Source organism: Balaenoptera musculus, chromosome 19, assembly GCF_009873245.2.
Source record: "Balaenoptera musculus isolate JJ_BM4_2016_0621 chromosome 19, mBalMus1.pri.v3, whole genome shotgun sequence".
Lineage (NCBI taxonomy): Eukaryota > Metazoa > Chordata > Mammalia > Artiodactyla > Balaenopteridae > Balaenoptera > Balaenoptera musculus.
In genome coordinates this window covers 55,791,465-55,813,309 of record NC_045803.1, presented here as the reverse complement: position 1 = coordinate 55,813,309, position 21,845 = coordinate 55,791,465, and the positions used below count along the sequence as shown (strand labels likewise).

The 21,845-nt window shown below is 56.3% G+C and overlaps 1 protein-coding gene across 1 annotated transcript in view; it reads right to left on the bottom strand.

Annotated features, from left to right (window-relative positions):
• The window catches only part of OSGIN1 (oxidative stress induced growth inhibitor 1), a 33,349-nt gene extending 11,724 nt beyond the window's left edge, over positions 1 to 21,625 (bottom strand). Inside the window, 1 exon segment of the mRNA XM_036832133.1 lies at positions 21,545 to 21,625. The gene's annotated coding sequence lies outside the window, so the exon portion shown is untranslated.
• Between the last annotated feature and the right edge of the window lie 220 nt (positions 21,626 to 21,845).

Below are 21,845 nucleotides of genomic sequence, written 5' to 3'. Positions count from 1 at the left end.
AGCTGTTATTTCATTACTGATGTGACTGTCACCCCCGTCCTCCTCACTTGCCTGGGGACTTCCCTGCCAGCCCTGCGGCCCCACTAGGGCTGGGACCAGGGTTAAGCAAGGAGGCACTCACCTTGCATACCAAATTTAAGGGGATGCCAAAAACACTCAGTGATCAAGAAAACAGTATTTTGATGCAATTGAAAAAAATAAAAATTAATGCCAAAAATCCAAGATAAACGAAAATGTTAAAATTTCAAACAAAGATCTGTAACCATGCCATGCCAAGCTGTACTAGAGCCTGATGCAAAAAGAAAAATCAGAATACGCATGCTGTCTGTATTTAAAACTTTGACATTTTGTTCATCCTGGATTTGAGGTGTTACTTTTGATTTTTAAAAATACTGCATGAACACACTATGTGCCTTGATTATGGACTGCTTTGCTGCCCCTTGCATTTTGTGCTCGAGGCGACACCTCTCTCCTAGTCCTGGCCCTGGTGGCCACAGGGGACAAGGGCCCTGCCGTGGAATATGCACAGAGGGGTGGCGGGGGACCAAGAGGGGGGGGACCGGGTCTGACCGCTGGGCTCCTTTGGGCACAGGGGGCGGGGCCCGGGTGAAGGATGGCTCTGAAGATGCAGAGTGCTGCTGGGACCGGAAGAGAAGGGGGAGAAAGGAGAGAGAGAGAGGTTGAGGGGGGGAGGAGAGGGAGAGAGGGGTGCCCCACAGGGAGGGGCTGTTGACAAGCGTTTGGGGGGCAGTGAGAGGAGCTGGGATGAGAAGGGAGACCCTGGGGGACCAGGCCCCACAAATCACGTGACTGGTCCAGGCAGGGCTGCATCCGGTGCGTGGTGGGGTGGGTGACAGCTGGCTTCTGGGCTCAGCTCTACGGGCCGAAGGAGCTTGGGTGAGGCACTGCGCCCTCGGGGCCTCCCTTTACCCAGGAGAAATGGCACTCATAGTCCTTTCCTCCTGGGGTCCTCGGCAGCAGGGACCCTTGGCGTCACATGACGCAGTGTGACATAACACGCAGGAGGCGGCAGGAAGTCCGTTGCTCCAGGCCTCAGCTCCCTGGCTGGCTTCTAGCTCTGCTGCACATTGCTGTGTGACCTTGGGCTGGCGGCCCACCTCTCTGGGCCCCTGTTCCAGCGGGGCTTTGTTACCAAAACTCCCTGACAGCTTGGTGTGCACCCCACACACACCAGGACCTAGTCTGGGTTTGCACACGCCAGGAGCCGTGACGGCCGAAGATGGAGCTGCCCCTGGATGTCCCTCTGGCACAGGCTGCATCTTTCCCCAGCAGCCCTGCCTGCCCAACCCCCGCCCGCTGTCTCCACTTCTCCGTCCCAGGGCTCTGGTCTGCAGCCTCCCGGTGGTTTTGGTGGGTGTGTAAACTGAGGTCAGAGACTCCCACGCGGAGCATGGCGGGGTGGGGCGAGGCTGAGGCTCCGGGTCCGGAGGGAGAGCCTGGGAAGGAAGTGGGCTCCGGGCACCCCCATCTCTGGGTCTGGCCAGTCTTTCCTCCCAACCTGCCCCGCTGCCCCCACTGGCCCTGACCCCTTTTCCGGATTTTGAAAATTTGCTGATACGGGAGAATTGCGGGCGGGATATGGACTTTCTTCCCTGTCGCCTGTTTACCTGACAGCAGATTAGCAGAAATAAAATGTGTTGAGTTGCTTCCAGAAAGCTTGACTAAGACAAAGACTGATAATGTCACAGGCAGACAAAGGGGCAAAGGTTAGAGGAGCCACAGAGAAAGAGCAAGAAGGGTCTTTGCAGGTTGACTCTTGGGGGACTGGCTCTCTTGGACTCCACTGGGTGCCCCGATTCCTTTAGACCTGCCCCGCCCCCTTCTCGGCCATGACTTTGAATACTAAGCGCCGGAAGTGTGAGCCTCCTCATTCTGATGTGCTCATAAGTAGGGCTCAGATGCAGCAAATAAAAATATGGGCACCCAGGTAACTTCCGGAATTTCAGATAAACAAGAAATAAACTTTGAGTGTGTCCCATGCAATATTTGGGATATACTTATGCTAAAAATTTTTTTTTCATTGTTTATGTGAAATTCAAAGCTACCTGGGCAGCCTGCACTTCATCTGGCAAATCTAGCCTTAAGTGTAAAATATTCGCTAGATTTCAAACTGTTAGTAAAAACGAAAAACAACTAAAAAAGAAAAGGCAAAATGGCTCAATAATTTTTATATGGATTCCAGGTTGAGATGAATATCGTGAAAATATTTTGGACATCTTGGGTTAAGTGACATAGATTATTAAAATTAGCGTCACCCGCCTCTTTGTTTAACGACGCTCTTGGAAAACTCACAGTTACACACACAACTCTCATTTGGCTTCTGCGGGACGCTTGCACCAGCGGCTCGCGCAAACGGGGACGTTTTGGGACATTCCCGGGTTTAGCACCAAAAGCCCCGCCACGTCCCAGGAGCCCCTCAGTTCCAGGTGAACCAGGATGGCTGGTCACCCTGGGCCACTGCAAGCGGCTGGCGCCTCGCTTCTGAGCCTCACTTTCCCACTCCGTGCCCTGTAGCGCCAGCATGGGGCTGGCAAGGGGGTAACCACTGGCCCGTGCAGCTGAGGGCAGGGGCCTGGCTCATGGGAGCAGCCTGTGCTTGGTGTGCAGCCCCCTGCCCCCCAGGCTCCCCCCAACCCCCCGGCAAGTACTCGGGAGCTGGGGAACCAGGGGAAGAGAGGGGACGGGTAGCCTCAGGGCACTTCCCTGGGGGTCCTGGTATTGAAACAGCCCTCACATCAAGCCCACCATTCCTCCCTCCCTAAGAATCCCCAGGACGTGGACTTCCCTGGGGGCGCAGTGGCTAAGAATCCGCCTGCCAATGCAGGGGACATGGGTTCGAGCCCTGGTCCAGGAAGATCCCACATGCTGCGGAGCAACTAAGGCCGTGCGCCACAACTACTGAGCCTGAGCTCTAGAGCTCACGAGCCACAACTACTGAAGCCCGCGCGCCTAGAGCCCATGCTCTGCAACAAAGAGAAGCCACTGCAATAAGAAGCCCGCGCACCGCAACGAAGAGTGGCCCCTACTCGCCGCAACTAGAGAAAGCCCGCGTGCAGCAACGAAGACCCAATGCAGCCAAAAATAAATAAATAAATTAGAACAAAAATACAAGATAAAAGAAATCCTAGAACGGTTCGAAGGGGCTGTTCTTGGCCTCTCCTCATCCCTCTCCTTTGGGACAGCTCCCATGGCTCTGCCACTTGCCGGGCACTTCCAGGCACTGGGCACTGTGGACACAAGGTTCTTTATACATAGCTGAGGCTCAGAGAGGCCAATATTGAGCCTGAGGTCACACAGCGTAGGTGGCAGAACTGGGGCTTGAACCCAGGGCTGCAACTGCAGAGCCTGGGCGCCTGCAAGAAAAAGGCTGACTACGAAGGAACTAAGGAAGGAAGACAGCCTGCTTCCTGTCTCAGACACAAAGGCACAGACCCCTGAACTCTCCCGGAGGGCCCCCTATCTCCACGGCCACCCCCTTTATGAGGCGTTCACACTGTAAGGTGTTTGGGGGATTGCTACATTTGATCTGTTAACCAGTCCAGTGAGGAAGGCTCGGTGCTGTTATGCTCCCATTCTACAGTTGAGGAAACTGAGGCCCTGAGAATGTGAGATGTAGCCCTGAGTCACGGCAGGGCCGGCCAGTGCATGACAGGAGAGCTAATATTTGCCCTCACCGGTTAGAGTCTTGTCATCCACCGCATTCCATCGATTCTCCCGATAACCCACAGAGGTGGGCAAATATTTTCAATAACAAGTTTTGTTTACAGATGAAGAAACCCGGAGGGACTTGCCCAAGGCCAGGGGCAATGAAGTGGGGAGAGGGGATTCAGAGTTGGGTCTGTCTGGTGGTACAGCCTGCGCCTGCTGCCCCAGGACATCGGTGTGAGCTGCCAGGGCGCAGGGCAGGTTCACGCCCTGGATAGTCACCAGAGATCCCCCGGGGGAGACGGTGTCAAAGCTGGGGAAACCCACATCCTGCCCCCGCATGGAGAGAACCAAGGAGGGCCCCGGGAAGGAGTGTCTGCACAGGGTTGAGGCTGGGGGTCTTCAGCTACATTCTCTGCTTCCTGATTGCCCCCTCTTTTCCTTAAAAACCAGGAGGAAAGTTTTGGCAGGAGAATGAATGTGTCTGCCCAACAGTCAGGGTGGACAGGGGTCCAGCCCCGGGTGTAAAAGGCTTCCACTTTGGAGTCAGACCAACCAGGATTCTGGCTCCATCACTTTCAGCTGTGTGATTTTGGGCAAGTGACTTAACCTCTCTGAGCTTCCGTTTCCTTATCCGTGAGCTGCAGACGGCACAGCAGTGCTTCTCATCCCTGCTGCATGTCAGAATCACTTGGTGGAGGGGGTTTAAAGATACGCTAACACCCAGGCCCCAGTCCCAGAGATTCTGACATCACGGGGCTGGGATGAGGCCAGACACGGGAAGTACCACTGGTGATTTCCATGTGCGGCAGGGCTGGGATCCTCTGTCCCTGCAGCTGTTGGGGGATGAGCTGAGACACAGCTGAGGAACCGCCTGGTCCATGGAGATGCCCAATACATTGGACTCCCTTCCATCCTGGCGGCCCACCTTTTTGTAAACCACATTCTTTATGCTGTTGCAGGAACAGCCATGAGGTCTAAAAGAGAAACACGTCTTTGGAAGAGGCAGGCCACCAGGATGGCAGGGGCCAGCTGGTGACCCTGGTGGGGCCTCGACCAACCGGACAGACCTCGATGTCACCTTGCTCATTTACCGAGATTTGGTTTCCTCAACTTTGACTTTTGAACTTGATGGAGGACTCGACATTGACCCCCACGGCTTTTCATCTCATTCTCTCTATGCACAGGCATCCCCTGATCCTAAATTCCAATCCTAAGGGAAAACCCGGAAGCAGAGACAAACCCCAGCCACGACAGACAAGGAGACACGCACCAAGCACTGATATTTATAGCAAGAACTAAGCAACTTCCGTGCTGGCCACTGAGACCAGTGCAGCCAGCGGGAGCCAGTGCTCAGAGAGGACCATTCGGCAGCCTTTGGAAATGGCAGTTACAGAGCCAGGAGGCAATGTGGAAACTCTCTATGATAGAAACAAGTGAAGCAGACTACGTGGGCCTGAGGGCAGGAAGTGGAAAGGAATCAAGGAAAAAAAAAAAAAAAAAGAAGCTAGAATATTTGCCAGGGCCAAGGAATTGTAGATGGATTTTTTTTTTTGGTTTTATTTGGCTGCGCCATGCGGCACAGAGGATCTTAGTTCCCCAACCAGGGATCAAACCCGTGCCCCCTGCAATGGAAGCACGGAGTCCTAACCACTGGACCACCAGGGAATTCCTGTAGATGGATTTTTAAAATTCGAATTTTCACTATCTTTGTATAATCAATAGTAATAATCATAAGGAAAGGCAATTCAAGACGAGGATTTTCTGTTTCATTTTGTTCACTGATGTATGCCTTATGCAGGGCCTGGGACACAGTAGTAGCTCAATAAATACGAATTGAATGAGTGAATGAATCTTGCTGCTTTCACACTTTCCTGACAGAGTCTTAAAAGATTTTGAGCACGAATGGCCCCCCCTTGGCTTTATATCATGTGCATATAGATTGGCGTGCCTTCTGTATGTTTATATCTTTGATGACAACTTTGCAGTGGCTTGAAGACAGAGCCCTGTGGTACGCCATCAGAGACCCTCCCACTAGTGGACACAGCTCTATCATTGGCAGAGGGGTGAGTGAAAAGGGTCCTGTCTGTGGAGTCAGAAACTCTGGGTTGAGTCTCTGGAACTTACTAGCTGTGTGTCCTTGGGCAAGTTACTTCACTTCTCTGAGCCTTCATCTCCTCGTCTATAAAATAGGGACACCTGTCCCTCAGGGTAGCTTGCTGCTTGGCACGTTGTGGGTTCTCAGCAAACTGTGGATACCGCCACCTGTGCTTCCCACCATCCAGACATTTTCACTCTGAGCAGAGAGTCATTTTCCAATCATCCAGCCCACAGTTCCACCCCTCCCCCACAAGTATCCTCTAGTGCAGTGGTTCTCAAAGTGCGGTCCCCGGACCAGCAGCACTGGGGAACTTATTAGAAATGCAGATTCTCAGGCCCCACCCTAGATTCACTAGATCAGAAATTCTGGGATGAGCCCCGCCGTCTGCACTGTCACAAGTCTTCTGCATGATCCTGAGAACCACTGCCGTCCACGCCACCCTCCGGACCCGTCTGCAGGCCCCACAAGACAAAGGAATGACCGTCATCTGACTCGACTGCTCCTGGAGAAGCCGCGCTGAGTACTTGGGCCACTGCTTCTTTCTCCCTCCGGCTGGTAATCCATAAGCAATCTGTGACCTGGGGCTGGAGTGTGAGCGCGTGCCCCCTCGTCCCTCAGAAGCCTGGGGCCCACCTGCTTGTCCCTGACCTGGAGGGTCCTGCCGTGTCCTGTGAGTCCTCTTAGGGCATGTCCCAGGCCCCTCAGCACGCCGAGCGGTGGTTTTGCCGAGGGCTGCGACCTGCCCTGACCTGCCCCTCCTCCAAGCTTCCGGGCCCTCCTAGCAGGTATGTGGCTCCTTCAAGTCCAAGTTCATTGTCCGGGCGGACAAGCAGTCCTGGGGAAGCCGCTGCTGTTGCCCTTTGGCCCAGGGGAGCCGCGGCATCACCTTCCTTTTTCCTTTTGCCCCACATGCTGCTAAAAAAAGCCCTGTTTGCTGTCCTTATTGGATTTCACATACCCTTCAGGCCTTGCCTTCCTGGGCGGTGGTGAGGTCAGGGCCTCAGTGACCTCATTCACCGTCCTTCGTCCTGCGTCCTGCGAGCTGGACCTTTCCCCAGGAACTGGACGGGCTGGGAGAATAGCCCCAGGGGCATTTCACACGTTTCTCTGCAGAGAGCACCTGTGAATTCCCGGGAAGAGGGCTGCGGGGCTTCGGGGTCTCGTGGTTGCCGGAAGCAGGGTTCCAGACTCCTGTCCTTCCTTACTGAGGCCCCATAAGAGACGCCTCCAGAGTCTCTTATAAACTGCAAATTAGACCCTGTACCTCCTCTGCGGCACCACCTCCAGGGGCTCCTGGCTGTCCTCAGACCTGCCTGGCCTCAGGACCAGCAGACAGGCCCGGCAGGAACGGACCTGGAGGGGGGCCCACGTGCCCCGGCTCTCAGGGTCCCCCCGGCACCCAGCGCCTATGCTGTCTCCTGCCGGCTGCCCTGCTCTGCCCACGATCCCCTGCCTCACTTTCCTCTGGTTCCGGGCAAACCTCTCTGGATCGAGCTCTCTGCTGTTCAAACGAGTCAGGGATAACCGGAGCTTGCATTTCCTGAGCCCTACAGGGCGCTGGGCTTATATACCAAGGGCTTATAACTCAGGAGGCTCCTGCCTTGCCCACCAGACCAGAGCCAACAAGCGCTTCATGCCCAAGTGTCCCGCGTCAGAGAGAAGACGGTACGGGGGAGCTTTGGAGGGAATGGGGGTGAGGGCGGTGAGGGTGACGGGGAGCCCCTTGGCTGTGGTAGCACTTCCGCTGAGGTGGCCTGGTCACCCAGGGAGCTGGTGGAGGAGGCCGAGGGAAGGCAGGGCAGAGACACTCCCAAGCAGAAGCCCTCCAGATCATCAACTGCACTGCTTTGTTTGAAGAACTAAAGGAAGGCAGGAAGGGTGCAGGGGAGCCGGAGGGGCCGGCCGGGGACAGGCCGTGCAGAGAAACAACCTGGACATTACCTGGGCTGCAGTGGGAGCCCCTGACCGGCCAGCGAAGCCCCGGAGCAGTGGGCAGGCTGTGGTGGCTACTTGGCGAGAAACGGCAGTGCCCTGGGCCAGGATGCTGGCGGTTTAGGCCGAGAGTAGATGGGCGCCCGGTCCATTCTGGAGCCGGTATCAGCACGACTCGATGACAGGCTATACCCGGGGAGTGAGCGGTGCCGCCCTGCTAAATGTGGAACAGCTGACTGACTCCCTCCAAAGGAAAAGCCGGGATCGCCGTACCTGCCGATTCCTACGGCCTAAATACTCCCACCACGGCTGATCTGAAGCTACCAACTCCATGTGCGGAGTTGGGAAGAGACAAGCATAGTCCCGTGTGAGCCGACCCCAGGGGTCAAGAATACCAGCCATTCTCCTGGTTCGAGCAAGGCGACGGGTGCATCTTCACAGGGCCACTGACTCTGGGGACTTCCCTGGTGGCACAGTGGTTAAGAATCCGCCTGCCAATGCAGGGGACACGGGTTCGAGCCCTGGTCCGGGAAGATCTCACATGCCACCGAGCAACTAAGCCCGTGCGCCACAGCTACTGAGCCCGCGTGCCTAGAGCCCAAGAGCCACAACTACTGAGCCCACGTGCGGCAACTACTGGAGCCCACGCGCCTAGAGCCCGTGCTCCGCAACAAGGGAAGCCACTGCAATGAGAAGCCCACGCTCGCCGCAACGAGAGAAAGCCCGCGCGCAGCAACGAAGACCCAATGCAGCCAAAAATAAATAAATAAATAAATTTATAAAAGAAAAAAAAAAAAGAATACCAGCCATTCTCCTGGTTTGAGCAATGCAACGGGTGCATCTTCACAGGGCTGCTGACTCTGGGGCCCCCTGGACCACAGGCAGACCCCGTGGGGATCTTGCAAAGCAGCTTAGAGGCCCCACTGGCTCGGCTGAGGTGACAGCGTGGCCCAGGGGAGGGAGGGAAAAGTGGCACCAGCAGCAGAGAGCGGGCCAATCAGAGAAAACAGAGAGACTGGGATAAAAATGATAATGAGAAAAGCTACGATCTATTACATCCTAACCAGATGCCAGGCTGGTGCTCAGTGCCTTGTGTACCATCAATGTGCACGTCCTTCTCCGAGGCAGGTCCCATCACCAGCCAGGTTTACAGAGGAGCAAATCGCGGCACAGCGAGGGGCCGAGCCAGGCAGCCTGATGGCGGCAACCTCCGCTGCTGCCTACCTTCCCAGCTGAGCCCAATTCCTTCTCCAAACACAGAGCCTTCCTTGGGAGTGGTTTTGTTTTCTGAAGAAATGAGGCCTGCTTGGTCTCCTTTGATACTAGCCTGAGTTGAGACCAAAATGAACCACAGCTGGTTTCTGGTTCCTCATGGTCACCACCTTCATCCTTATCCCCATCGTCTGTCATCTTCATCATCATGACAGCCGTCACCTCCATCATCATCACCATCTTCATCTTCATTTTCATCATCTCCGTCATCTTCATCCCTATCACCATCATCACCATCTTCATCTTCACCACCACCGTCTTCACCATCACCACCATCTTCATCACCATCTTCATCATCATCATCATCATAAGCATCACTGGGTAGTGGGATAACAGGACTGTTCCTTACATGTAGTTCTAAGTTATCTGCCATGGCCGAGTACTGCTTGTACATTTTAAAGGGGGGCAATCCCATGGTGGCACTGAGGTACTGTGATTGGAGCTGGGTAAGGAGATGGCCGGGACAAGGGGGTGCCCCTCTGAATAGACGAGAGCCCCGCCTTGCTCACAGGGCTGCATCCAGCAGGACCTGACAGGCCCTGGGCTCTTTGGACTGATGGGGCAGCCTGCCATCTGACCTCCACTGCTGCCTGCCCTCTGCGGCGCTGGGGTGCCGCCCCCGGGCAGGGAACCTTGGAGGCTCTGCGCATTTGGTGCATGGTTTGGGGTGCAGGAGCAGCCTGTGTGGGCTCGGGGAGGAGGGGGGCTGAGGTGTCCGCTGCATGAGCAGGGGGCCCCAGACACCCTCGTCACGGGACGATTCCTGCACTACAGGTGATGGCGCTTTGCCAGTGGAATCGGAGGCATGGGGGCTAAATCATCATCGGGCTGGGCGTGGCTCTGCTCTCCTCACGAGTCTGGGCAAGGATGGGCTGGTCCACCTCTGGCCGTCAAGGACTCTGGACCTGACTCCAGGCCACTGTAGCCTTCTTCCTCCTTCTGGAATTCAGACTCCATCCTCTATTTGATGAGGGTGGGCAGATGCTGTCTCCCCAGCCAGGGGGCAGGAGCAGGTCATCCTCTGCTCTTGTGCCCTACTCCCCTGGGAACTCTGGGCCCCCTGAGAGCTGAGGTGCAGGGTCCCGGGCACCAGGACGTCGACACTCGGAGGGAGCTGCCCCATGAGCCCAACGCCTCGCTTCCCAGGTGCAGAAGCTGAGGTCCAGGAGGGGAAGTGGTGCCTCTAGGGCCACCATGCTGCTTCCCCCTAAAAAGGCCAGGACTCTGGGGAGGGGGCTCCACGCTCCCCCGCCCTTCAGGGACTCAGTCAGCAGGCATCTATGCACCAGTGCAGTGCTAGGAGATGGGCACACGATGCTGGAGGAAGATGCAGGTCTCGTCCCCAAGGAGGTGACGACCCAGCGGCGAGATGAGCAGCTGAGCATGTGAGAGAACGTCCTGTCACCAGTCTGGCCATGTCAGGAGAGGCCCCAGGAGACAACTGGGCCGGGAGCAGAGCGTGGGAAGGACCCACTGGGCTAGGAAAGGTCTTCCAGGTGGGGGAAGTGGCAGGTGCAAAGGCCCTGAGGTTGGAAGGAGTCTTCTGAGAAACCAAAAGGGCGTGTGTGTCTGAGTGAGGGCATCAGCTGAGGCTGCAGGGGCTGACAGTAGCCAGGTCACGCACGGCCTGGTGGTCTTTTTCCCAGGAGCAAAGGGAAGACCCCAGATGAGGGTCACGGGATCAGACTCGCATTTTGAAAAGATCGTGGGGAGGATGAAGGCGAGTGTGGATCGGGGGCTGTGGCGTCTGTCCCAAGAAAGCATCAAGGTCACGGCCACTTTCTGTCCCCAGGAAGAAGCTCCACCTGGGTCGGGCCATATTCCAGACACTGTGTGTGTGCGTGTGCGTGTGTGTGTGTGTGCATGCGTGTGTGTGTGTGTGCGTGTGTGTGTTGTAGGGTATGACATGCAGACAGGAGAGGTGGAAGTGCCAGTGGGTGGAACTTGCTGAGGGGTTAAAGGTCACAGGGCACGCGGGCATGGTCTGTCCTCCTCCCCGAGGGTCCAGAGCTGCCCAGTGGGCTCTCCTCTCCCTGAGCCCGCGTGGTCTGTCCTGGGCAGGGGCAGCCATCACCCTGAGTGCCCTCTTCCTTCTCCTGGGACTGGCCTGTGTGGTTGCGCCTTCCACGTGTGCAGGGGGGGGTTGGGTCTCTGGCCGGGGCCTGGGGCTGTGGAGAGACAGGTCGGGCTCCTGAAGCCACTGACATCAGTGGGCACCCCCTGTGCTGGCGCCTCTCCCAGGGATCTCATGGGGAGGACAGGAGCCCGGGTCCCGGCAGGATCTGGGTCCTGTGAGTCTCCTGCCCTAATACCACCATGACTACACCCTGAACCTCCCCTCTTCCCTGGCAACCGTGGGATTGCATGTGTGTCTGGGAGCCCCCAACCCCCCAGACAGCTGTCCTGGTTCAGTCTTAGCATGCTCTACCCTACCCCAAGCTGCCCAGAGACCCCTCTCCCAGGGCCAAAACCAGGACAGATTACAGGATACGCAGGCCTGGAGCAAAATGATAACGCACGGCCCCTTGTTCCACAGTTAATAAGAATATCAAGATAGGGAACCCTCCTGCACTGCTGGTGGGAATGTAAATTGCTACAGCCACTAGGGAGAACAGTACGGAGGTTCCTTAAAAAACTGAGTTACCATATGATCCAGCAATCCCACTCCCGGGCATATATCCGGAAAGGACAAAAACTCTAATTTGAAAATATACATGCACCCCTGTGTTCACTGCAGAATTATTTACAATAGCCAAGACATGAAAGCAACCTAAGTGTCCATTGACAGATGAATGGATAAAGAAGATGTGGTACATATACACAATGGAATATCACTCAGCCATAAGGAGAATGAAATAATGCCCTTTGCAGCAACATGGACAGACCTAGAGATTATCATACTAAGTGAAGTAAGTCAGACATTGAAAGACAAATATCATATGATATCACTTATACGTGGAATCTAAAAAATGATACAACTGAACTTATTTACAAAACAGAAACAGATTCACAGGCATAGAAAACAAACTTACGGTTACCAATGGGGAAAGGGGGGGTGGGATAAATTAGGAGTTTGGGATTAACAGATACACACTACTATATATACAATAAACAATGAGGACCTACTGTATAGCACAAGGAACTATACTCAATATCTTATAATAACGTATAACGGAAAGGAATCTGAAAAAGAGAGAATCACTTTGCTGTACACCTGAAACTAGCACAACATTGTAGATCAACCATACTTCAATTAAAAAAAAAAAAATCAAGATGGCGATAGCAGAGCTTAAACCCAGCGAGGGCCCTTCTGAGCCCCGGATGCCTGTGAAGCGGCCCTGGTCCCATTTAGAGGTGCAGGAGTGGGGGCCTGCCAGCCAGTCATTTTCAGGGTAAGAGATGCCTCACAGCAAAAGAATTTACCAAGAGTCGGGCCCTGAGCTCTTTCTCTCATCCATTCACGCCACGATCAGGTTCTGAGCTCCTGCCAGACACCAAGCGCCACAGAGGCCCCGAGACTGGAGGTTGGTCCTGACTCTGGCCTTGGACGAGCACCCCGCACCCAAGGTCTCCACGGCCCCTCCTCACCAGGCCTCCCAACGCTCACCAGCCTGGGGCTCCTGGTGGGCTTCTCCCCGGCACACTCAGGTGCCTGCGACTCAATGGCTGAACGCACTGATCCCCGGGAGGGGGTCCTCAGAGCAAGGGGGCACGACATCCTGTCACTTCCCCACCATGCACAGCCCCCATCTGTCTGTTACCGAGGGCCTCCCCATCTCTCGCCTGCATTGTCCTGCAATGCACTAACCTGCACTGTCCCCGTGAGTTCTATGCAGTGGGTGTAACTTTTAACTTACACACAGTACAGTGCACGCTTAAGTTTGCAGATGTGCACGCCCACGTGGCCACCACGCAGGCCACCATGCAGGACACGCGCGGCCCCCTGGAATGCCCCCTCCTCTGACTCTGGTCCCCACGCATTAGCGTTGTCGGCTCTCCAGCTTGCCACCAACGGCATCGCACGGAATGTTCCCTCTCATGTCTGGATCTCTGGCCCTGGGTCCGCTCACGCCGGTGCGTGGGTCGTGGGTCCCTGCGTTTAACTGCTGGGCAGAGCCTCACCGTCTGCATCCTCCACAGCTTGTGTGTCTGTTTCCTGGACATTTGGTTGTTTCTAGCTTTTGCTATGATGGTTCCAGAGCGAGCCTTTGTGGGGACACTGGCTTTCGTTTATTGGGGTAATGCATAGAAGCGGAAACGCCGGGTCACAGGGAAGGCGAGTGTGTGAGGTTACCAGGCACTGCACGTGGCTCTCCAGAGGGACGCACCACCTTGGCCGGGTCCCTGTGGCCGCCGCCCCCCGACACCAGCCCGCTTCCTGCACGGGTAGCTGGCCACGCCATTCCCTCGCTTGCTTTGCAGCCAGCCCCTGCCTTGGTGGGGGGCTGGGCGGGGGTGGAGAAGTTCCAACTCGGCGGCATCACCTGGGCCTCCACCACCGGCCCCGTTTATCTCCCCAGCCGTATATCCCTGCCTCTGTCCCACCTTGAACCTCATGTTCCAGCCGTATCGAAGGCCCACAGTTCCCTGCACACACGTCATTTCTGTCCTTCTGCGTGGACTGTCTTTTCCGCCAGGAGCACACGTCCCTCCGTCGCCCTCCTGAGGGCGGCCGCCTTGTCTTCTCAGATCTAACCAGAGCATCTTGGCGACCTGCCGACGTCTCCCGGGCCCTGACCCGCATCCTTCGGCCCACTTCCACCTGGCTGCTCGAAGCCACCTTGGCTGGGGCTCTTCTGAGCACGCCGGGTTTGCACCGTGGGAGGGATGCCACACAGTCAGGGCAGCCCCTTCCTCCCAGCTACGTCCTCAGAGCCCAGCAAGATGCCCGGCACACAGGAGGCCTCGGTAAATGTGCAGTAAATGCTCAGCTTCGTACAGTAACGCCCACACATCCAAAGCGTGCACCCCCGTGTGACCACCACTCAGGGCAAGACATGGAACACGCCCAGCTCTCGTCTGACTTTTGTCCCCTGAGGTTAGTGTTGCCTGTTCTTGAACTTGACATAAACGGAACCACACAGAATGTTCTTTCTCTCTTGCGTTTGCCTTCCTTTGCTCGCTCCGGACTCCAGCCCTGAGAGGCACATTCCTTGGGCCTGAATCCTGCTGCCTTGGTGGCCGGAGACCTTGGCAGCCCCTGCCTGACTGATTTCCTCCCTCTCCCAAGATTTCTCTTCCCCTTCTGTCCTCAGCCCGGGTCGGGGCTTTGTCAGCAAGTCGCTGCTTCCTAAGCGGGAGAGGCGTTTTCTTCCTGTCATCAGCAAGTTATCTTTGAAATTCAGGGACCCAAGCTGTGGCACTGCCCTGGTCCCACGCGCATGGGGTCCCCGGGCAACCGTCCCTGTTTCCTGTGCCTCACTGCATCCCCTCTTTGCAACTACCTGGCGGTTTCATCACTGTAAGCTCGGGCCCGTGCACGTCACCTTGGTCCACCTGGCCACACCTCGGAGCTGAATTCTCACGTGGGGTCCCAGAGCATCAGCACCGATCACCTGGGAACTCAGAGGTGCAAGCTCTCGGGCTCCACTCCAGACTCACTCTCTGGGAGAAACTCACTGCTTTCTTTCCTTTATTCTCATGTTCACAGCACCTCTGACCCCAGATGTGTGGGTGTCTGCCGTCAGCGACTTGAGTCTCAGACCCCAGCTGGGTGTCCTACAATTCAATTCAATTCTGCCGCCAACCAGAGATGGAACAGGCCCCACAAGTTACGGGCGCAGTCCCACCAGGCTGCTGCCCCACTTAGATGCCAGGCACAAGCAGTGGGTCCCCAGGCCACCCACACTTCTGTCCGCCTTGGCCACAAATCAGAGGTTCCCACGACCCCCTCCTTGGCTTCACTAATTTGCTAGAGGGAACCCGGGAAGACAGTTTACTTACTATTGTTGATTTATTCCAAAGGGTATTTTAACGGATACACGTGAACAGGCAGATGAAGAGACAGACAGGGGAGGTCTGGAAGGTTCCTGAGCACAGGAGTTTCTGTCCCCGGTGGAGCTGGCGTGCGTCACCTCCCGGCATGGGGACACGTTCACTGACCTGGCAGCTCTCCAAACCCCACACTTTAGGGATTTTTATGGAGGCTTTGTCACATAGGCTGATCGATTATTAACTCCCTCCCTGGGCGAGGACGGTGGGGCTGAAAGCTCCAAGCTTCCCATCATGGTCCTGGTGACCAGCCCCATCCTGAAGCTGTCCCCGAGGCCACCCAGAGTCACCTCATTAGAACAAAAGATGCTCCCCTCACCCAGGAAATTCCAAGGGATTTGGAAGTTCTGTGTCCAGAAGTGGGGGTCAAAGATCAACCATTAGTATAAAACATGCTCCTAGCATTTCATCATGTAGGAAATGACAAAGGTTTTAGGAGCTCTGGCCGGGAAGCCAGGAATGAGGACCGAAATATGTATGTCTTATTATATCATGATATCATGCTCACTGAATCAGAAACTTGGGGGTGAGGCTTGGCAATCTGTGTTCCCACAAACCCTCTGGGGGTTCTGATGCAGCTCGAGTGTGAGAACCGCTGATTCCTGGCTTGTGAACATGTTGGTGATGAATCAATCAAAATGGGAACACAAATTCCCTGGAGTAGAAGTATGTTATTACTCTAAAAATTGCAAAGGGGTTCTGGAGCTCAGGGCTGACGTGGTCTGCTACGTCATCAGAGCACCAGCCCGAGCCTCCCTGGTCACAGACGCCTGCCCCACACGGAGGGCGATGTGGATCAGGTGTCTTTTGTCTCCCCGAGAGCAGGGGCCTGGCGTGCCAATTATCTGCCACTGGCTTCTCCCAGATCCATGCTCTCCCTTCTCTGTCCTGCTGTGAGCCCCGGGAGGCTGAGGCCCTAGCCAGCTGCTTCTGGTTGGATTTGATCAAAGGGAGAGGCAGGCAGGAGGCAGGAGGTCAGAGGGCAGGAGGTCAGAGGGCAGGAGGAGGGAGCAGTCAGGGCAAACGTTGCACAACCAGCTTCAGGGGGTGAACCAGCCCCAATTGGCAGTGTTTGCCAATTTCTGTGGTGTAAATGCTCCCACCGCGGTCAATTTCAAGTTACCCCCATGACAGCTCTGCCCGCAGAGTTGGGAAGAGATGTGCAGGAGTATTTCCAGATACATCCATGTAGGGAACCTCACGACCATAGCTCGTAGCGAAATGGAGCAAAGTCATTAGGGAGTGATGAATTTTGAGTAGATGTTGTCTTTGCTTTGAGTATAATTTATTAATTGTAAGTTCCTATAATTTAATTCTCAATAATGGGAGTGCCTAACAACTGGTTCACGGAATTTCTGAAGGCTTGACAGCCGGCCCTCATAGGTGGGCGGGCCACTGGGCCGGGTGACACTTCCTCAGGCTGCCTGTCCGGAGCGCCCTCTGTGGTCTGGCTCCAGCCCTGTGACTCCTCGTGGTCTGGCTCTCGCCCGGCTCCAGGGATGCTCTCTCCTCTTGCCTCTTTAGCCCGGGGAGAACTCAATGTCTCTCCCTGTGCCCCAGCTGGGTGGCCCAAAGGTGGTGTCCTGGGGTTGGGGGACAGTGAAGCAGAAGCCCATCCCTGCCTGAACCCCAGCTCACTTCCATTTCTGTCAGTTATCAACGTTCTGCATAGGATGTCAGTGGAAGAAATGATTCTGAGACCAGAGGCCAGAAACCCGGGGTGAGGGTGGGCGGGGGGGCGGGGGTACGGTGAGCTTCTGGAGGACAGAAAAGTACTCAGCAGAAGTGCCTGCATCCCTCGGGCATCGCGGGTGGGCGTGGCGGCGGGAACCCTCTCGGGAGGTGCTCTGGCCGCGTCTGTCATGATGACAGTGCACATGGCCTTGACCCGGCAATGCCTCGGGAGGTACGTGTCTTAGAGGCAGGCTCGCACCTGTGTGAAATGATGTTTGCCTTGAGTTATCCATTACAGCATTGTTTAGAAGAAAACGGGACACGGCGCAAGTGCCAATCGTCAAGAGACTCGTTAAATAGGTTCTGGCACATTCTTACAGTAGAATATGTTACAGCCATTCTTTTTGGGATGACACGAAATGTTCTCCATGACTGCGAGTGAAAACAGGACATCAGGATGGTGGGCAGACTTTGCTTCCATTTGTGCAGGAAAAGAAGGAAGGCAGGGAGGGGGTTGGGAGGAGGGAGTGGTAAGAGGGGAGGGACAGGTCTGCTGCCTGGGAGGACACGCCAGCACCTGCAGCAGGCGTCTCTGGGTGGGGACCTGCCTGGCTGGGGACTGACTTCTCACTACAAACCCACTGGCACTTTCTGGATGTTGGGCCATTTTCCTGTACCATCTAGTCAATAAATAGATACAGTTCAAACAGGACTGAATACGGGCTCCTGAAACTTGACAGATGCCCCTTCCTGTTCATTCTCAACTCGGCCTCATCACCTTGGACCCCTGAACTCGAGTTAGGCCGGCCCCCTGACCCCCTGCTGGCTGACCAGGGTGGAGGCACCCAGCCAAGGCCCTCCAGGACCCCCGGCTTGGCAGGAAGGACCCTGCAGTGGTGACTTGTCTCTCCTCCAAGGGTTTCATGTCCATCCTGCCCTCCCTCTGCTCAGCTCCGTGGCTACACCCGCCTGAGGAGAGGGGCGTGAGAGCTGGGTACAGAGTAATGCACCCACAGCCATGCCCAGGATTCGGGCGGGGAGGGGTGGGGACCATATCTGCCCTGTACACCCTGCAGCATCTGCGCCTGGCTCAGGGTAGGCTGGCAACTTCTCTGACTGCCTGACCGCTGGACAAGGCCCCAGCTGCTCTCAGTTGAGGCAGTCCTTCCAGCGAAGGAAGCCTGATTCAGGCGTTTTTGCCTTCCTTTCTTGGAGGGAGGGTAGTTTCCACCCTGATGCATCTGATGGCGAGGTGTACGGGGATGGCTTTACAGCCCACGCACCCTTTCTTCAAGGTGCATTTTGCAGAACTAGTGTTCCCTGGAACACACTTTGGGAACCCTGGGTTAGACAGTTCTATAAATAACCACTGTCACCCTTAGAGGCCTGGGCGCTGGGGTTTTAAAAGATTCCCCAGGTGATTCCCACGTGCAGCCAGGGTTGAGAATCACCGCTCCAGAGCTAGGTTCAGTGGGTGCGGCCAGAGGACGGTCCTTTGTACTGCGATCCTGGGTCACATTAATAAGGGCATCATGGGCTTCCCTGGTGGCGCAGTGGTTGAGAATCTGCCTGCCAATGCAGGGGACACGGGTTCGAGCCCTGGTCCGGGAAGATCCCACATGCCGCGGAGCAACTAGGCCCGTGAGCCACAACTACTGAGCCTGGGCATCTGGAGCCTGTGCTCCGCGACAAGAGAGGCCGTGACAGTGAGAGGCCCGCGCACCGTGATGAAGAGTGGCCCCCGCTCGCCGCAACTAGAGAAAGCCCTCGCACAGAAACGAAGACCCAACACAGCCAAAAATAAATAAAATAAATAAATTTAAAAAAAAAATTGAAGGCTTTAAAAAAAAAAATAAGGGCATCACCTACAGAATGTGCGAGGTGGCGGTCCTGCTTGATTCAGCACCAATCGATAATCAACGGGAAGGGAAAGGCTCTCTGAGGAAGTGACGTTTCCACTAAGCCCGGAAGGATGGGTGAGGAGCCTCCAGGCAGAGGGGACAGCACTGACGAAGACCCTGGGGCTGGGAGGGCCTGGTGGGTGTGAGGGTGACAGTGGGATCAAGGGTGCCGAGTGCTGGGGGTGAAGAGAGGGGGTGATGGGGAGGAGGGTGGAGGCCCGGCCACACAGAGCTCTGAGAGGCAGTGTGGTGAGGAACTTGCCTCAGGGGTGCTTCCCAGCTGTGTGGCCTGGGCCAAGTGACTTAACCACTCTGGACCTCAGTTTCCCCACAGGTGGCATGAGGATAAAAATAGCAAGCCCTGCACAGGTTTGGGAACGGCCCAGAACGCTGAGAACTGTCCCCAACTCACGGGGAGCCCTGCAGAAAGGCTGGCCTCCGCCACCAGCCGCAGCGTCACATCATCATTATTAATGGAGGTGCCCAGGAGGCAGAGCCAGCCTAGAAACCAGGCCACCCGGGGCCTGGGGTTCTGGGTCTTTTCCATTCCGACTGCTCCCTCCCACCTCTCCCTGCGTACACACCCTCATGCGTAAGTGTCTGCGCTGGTAGGGGCGTGGGGTCTGGATCCCTTCCAGGCCCCCCACGGGGAGCTTCTGTGTCTCTAACACTGTGACCACATTCCTGGAGAGGAGGCTCGGCACCCCGCCCACCCCTGCAGGCCTGCCACCTCCTGCTCCGATGGGGCAACGGCTACCGGGTCACGGGGGCCTCGCTGGCGCTCTGAAGGCGGGGGAGCGGCGTGCGTCCCTCCGTGCTGTCCTCCTGGCTCTGGCCGGGACTGGGTGAGGCAGGGCCCTGGGCGGGGGCCTGACTCCGTGCCCCACCCTCCGGCCCCGGGCAGGCAGCGACCGGCAGGGGGAAGACGCAGCCAGGTGGAGAAGGGGGGACTCAAGAGGCAGGACCTGCCCGGCCACCTCGGCTCCCTGCACTGGGAAGCCCACCCTGCCCGGGTGCCAGAGCTGGTTCCCCCTCTTCCCCCCAGCCCCCTCCCCAGAGCTGCTCTTCCTTCCTTCCAGCTGCTCAGAGGCAACCTTTACACCCCGACCCAATCAGCAGATCCCACCCACTGTACCTGCAAATGTATTTGGACTTTGACCACTTGACACCACCCCAGCTGCTGCCACATCTGTGCCCTGTGTTGCTGCAAAGCCTTCTAACTAAACCGGCCCACTAGCACAGTCACATCAAACAAAGCTGGGGGGGGGGGAGGGGGGAGAGGGAGGGGGCAGAGGCAGGGGGCCCTAGCCTTGCGACGACTTCCCTCTCACCTGGGGTGTAAACCAGTCCTTTGCGACCCGGCATCACCTGTCTGATCTCCTCTCCCGCCTCTCTGACTTCCTGGGCCTCCCCCAGGCTTGCTCCCACCATGGGGCCTTTGCACTTGCCCTTCCCTGGGCCTACGATGCTCTTTCCTCAGACATCCACATGACTTGTTCCTCCAATCCATTTGGGTCTCAGCTCATATGTCTTCTCAGTGGCCAGAGCACTCTATAAAACAGCAGCTCCTGGGACTTCCCTGGTGGTCCAGTGGTAAAGAATCTGCCCTACAATGCAGGGGACTCGGGTTCGATCCCTGGTCAGGGAACTAAGATCCCGCATGCCGCGGGGCAACTAAGCCGGCGCGCCACAACTACTGAGCCTGCGCGCCTCAACTAGAGAGCCTGTGTGCTGCAAACTACAGAGCCCACAAGCCCTGGAGCCCGTGTGCCACAACCAGAGACGAGAAAACCCACATGCCACAACTAGAGAGAAGCCCGCGCACCTCAATGAAAGATCCCGCGTGCCACAGCTAAGACCCGATGCAGCCAAAAATAAAATAAATAAATAAATAATAAATAAATCTTAAAAAAAAAAAACAGCAGCTCCTACCCTCCTCATCCAGCTGCCTCTTGCCACACAGCCCTCGCCACCACTTACACACTACACACTTACTTGTTCATTTGTTTGTCTGAATCCCCACACTGGGATGCCAGTTCCCAGAGGGGAGGGTGTTTTCTGTCCTGTTCCCTGGTGGATCACAAATGCCTAGGGTGGGGCCTGGCACGTAGGTGTTCCATAAATACCACTGCATGAATTGGGCTTACGAGCACGCCTTAAGCGAGGGACAATTGAGACCAGAGGCTCCTGGGTTCCTTCCTCTGGGGCCGACCTTTCTGTTCCTGGAGACATAACATCAGAGGGGTCAGCTCTTCCAGGGCACCTTCAAACCCCTGGCTCCCTGGGAGCGTCGACTGGCCTTCAGGTTTCTCATCTGTAAATGAGGGGGTCGGCCTGGGCTCCTCCCCTGGGACTTTCCATCTCAGACGTTCTGGACGCCTGTCCTTCCCGTCCCCCCATCCGTTCTAATATCCAGGGGCTTGGGAGTGTGTAACAGGAATTGGCGGTCAAGGTGTAAGCTGAGCCACGTGAACTGCTACCAGGCAAACCCCACGTGTCTCCATGTCATTGTTTAGACATCATCACATCGTGGGGAGAGGAGTCTGGAGGAGAGGGTGGGTGGCCTCCCAGAAAATACATCCAAGTCCTAACCCCAGAAACTTACGAATGCGGCCAACTGAGAAAAAAGGGTCTTTGCAGATCAAAGTTGATCAAGTTAAGGAGATTGAGATGGGATCATTTGGATTTAGTGTGGCCCTAAATCCAATGACAACTGTCCCTGTCACAGAGAGGGAGATCTGACAGGGACAGGGAAGGCCATGTGACCGCAGAGGCAGTGCCTGGAGTGATACAGTCACGAGCCAAGGGAGGACGCTCCCGCAGAGCCTGGGGGGTGGTGCGCTGCCCACGCCCTGATCCGGGGCCCTGGCCCCGGGACCGTGGGAGAACACATTTCTGTGGTGTTAAGACGCCCACTTTGTGGTTGTTTGTTATGGCTGCCCCAGAAACCTCCCACAGGAGGGACTGCAGGGGATTAAAGCCTGCAGGGAGGGCTGCTGAGGACTACCTTTCCCTCCAGGTTTCAGCTCCGGCCTTTCAGCTCCGTCGCGCCCGGCTGCGTCCTGCTCCCGGTCCTGGGATTGGGGTGGGGTGCATCGGGCAGGGAGCGTTCCGGGTGCAGAACCACCTCCCCTGGGCCACGCCCGGGCAACGCCTGGGCGTGGTGTTTGCCCGAGGTGGAGCCCAGCGAGGCTGGGCACACAGGGCAGCCTGGCTCTGCCTGAGCTCAGCTGCCTGTGGCTGTGGCCTGGAAGCCCCAGGAGCTCTGCCGTCAGCCTTGGAGGCCAGCCACTTAAACCAGGACAACA